At 45.3% G+C, this 2,553-nt stretch overlaps 1 pseudogene; it reads left to right on the top strand.

Annotated features, from left to right (window-relative positions):
- The window catches only part of LOC145497803 (uncharacterized), a 935-nt pseudogene extending 227 nt beyond the window's left edge, over positions 1-708 (top strand).
- The last annotated feature ends 1,845 nt before the right edge of the window (positions 709-2,553 follow it).

Here is a 2,553-nt window from a genome sequence, read left to right on the forward strand (position 1 = left end):
AAGTCGTGCAGAGATGTAAATCACATGAATTAAGGAAGAAACTACTGGAAAAAGGTGAGAAATTAACCTTAGAGCTGTTACTTTCGACGGCAGCAAATCACGAGCGAGTTCAATCACAGCTGGAGAATATGGAAGGCAGAAAGGATGTGAATTTGGTCCGCGACAAGCAGGAAGACAAAGAGAAGGAGTCTGTAAAGTGAGCATGCTACAGATGTGGAAAAGTAGGACATTTTGGACGAGACTCTGAATGCCCTGCGAAAGGAAAAACTTGCCATAAGTGTGGAGGAGCTGACCATTCTGGCTCGCAGTGTAGAACGAAAACAGCCAAACCTCCCAAACCTAGACGGGAAGAGAAGACAAAAGGAAAGAAAAAGAAGTCAGTCAGGTATGTGGGAAGTGAAAGAGATGAAGACGAGCATGCATTTATTGTGAATTCCGCTACATCTCCTGAGAAAATAGATGTGACTGTGGGCGGAGTTGTAGTTGCAATGCTGATTGATTCGGGTGCGATCACCAATGTGATTGACAAAAATCTGTGGTCAAAGTTAAAGCAAGACAAGATTAAGTGTGTGTCGAGAAAGAGTGATAAGAAGCTTTATGCCTATGGCAGTAAACAGCCGCTGAACGTTCTAGGAACATTCTCAGCACTGGCAAGAGTAGATGGGAAAGAAACCGAAGCCGAATTTGTTGTTATTAATGGTGAAGGGGCGGCACTGCTTGGACGAGAAACTGCCATACAGCTAGGCGTGTTGAAATTAGGAATGCGGATCTGCACTGTGACATCTAATGGACGATTATGTCCGATTACAAAGAAATCTTTGAAGGTGTGGGAAAGTTAAAGAATTACCAAGTTAAGTTGCATGTGAATCTGGATGTACCTCCTGTGGCGCAACCAGTCAGGCGCACCCCATTTAGTCTTCGGGACAAGGTTAAAGAAAAGATTGAAGAACTGGTAGCCATGGACATAATTGAACCGGTAGAGGGCCCGACCCCGTGGGTTAGTCCAGTTGTAGTAGTCCCAAAGCAGAATGACAAAATACGCCTTTGTGTAGACATGCGAAGGGCTAATGAAGCCATTATCAGAGAACGTTATCCCATACCCACAGTGGACGAAGTGCTCCAAAATCTCAACCAAAGCACGGTGTTCAGTAAACTGGATTTAAAATGGGGTTATCACCAATTGGAACTCCATCCAGATTCCAGAAGTATCACAACGTTCACTACACACTGTGGTCTATACCAGTACAAGCACCTTATGTTTGGGATAAGCTCAGCTCCAGAAGTGTACCAGTATGTTATTCAGCAATCATTACAAGGTTGTGAAGGTGTTGCCAACATCTCAGATGATATCATTATTCATGGGAAGAACACTGAAGAACATGACAGAAGATTGCAGCAAGTTTTGGAGAGGCTGAAAGAGAAGAATCTCACGCTGAATGCAGAGAAGTGCAGGTTCCACATGACCCAGATGGTGTTCATGGGACTGGTGTTAAGCGACAATGGTATTGGCCCTACGGAAGACAAGGTAAAAGCGATCGTTGATGCAAGAGAACCGCAGAGTGCATCAGAAGTCAGAAGCTTTCTGGGACTGGCAAACTACAATGCTCGTTTCATCCCGGACTTTGCTACGGTCGCAGAGCCATTGCGCAGATTAACCAAAAAGGGTGTCCGTTTCGAATTTGGAGAAAGAGCAGAAGAGCGCGTTCAATGAGCTTAAGAGGAGGCTATCAAGTGCAGAAACTCTTGGTTACTTTGATAAAAATGCCAAGACACTAATCATAGCAGACGCAAGCCCGGTAGGCCTCGGTGCGATCCTCATCCAGGAGCAGCAAGGCAGGAAAAGAGTCATTAGTTACGCAAGCAAGAGTCTAAGCGATGTGGAAAAGCGTTATTCGCAAACGGAAAAAGAAGCCTTGGCTGTTGTATGGGCATGTGAGCGATTCCATGTGTACCTTTACGGCATTGAATTTGAACTGTACACTGATCACAAACCGTTGGAAACAATCTACTCAAGCAGATCGAAGCCGTGTGCACGAATCGAAAGATGGATCTTGCGATTACAGCCATACAAGTTCCAAGTCAAATACCTACCTGGAGAGCAGAATATTGCCGATCCGTTGTCACGCTTACTGCATGCGAACGAGCAAGCAGAATCTTCATCAGCGCACAAGGTGTCAGATGAATTTGTCAGGTTTGTCGCAGTAACTGCCACTCCTCAAGCGATGACAACACGTGAAATTGAAGAAGCCTCATCAAAGGACAGAGAGTTCGTGGAATTGCGTCAACACATTAAAGATGGAAACTGGAAAGGTGATCAGCACAAGCAGTACATACCAGTATGTGGCGAACTGTGTGTTATTGGCAAGTTAATTCTTCGAGGTACCAGGATTGTCATTCCGAGCAAGTTGAGACCTCGAGTACTGAGCCTTGCCCATGAAGGACATCCAGGAATTGTCAGTATGAAGCAGAGATTGCGATCAAAGGTATGGTGGCCTGGGATCGACAGGGAAGCCGAGAAGTTTTACAAAACCTGTCACGGCTGTCAGCTTGTAA

Source organism: Orbicella franksi, chromosome 9, assembly GCF_964199315.1.
Source record: "Orbicella franksi chromosome 9, jaOrbFran1.1, whole genome shotgun sequence".
NCBI lineage: Eukaryota > Metazoa > Cnidaria > Anthozoa > Scleractinia > Merulinidae > Orbicella > Orbicella franksi.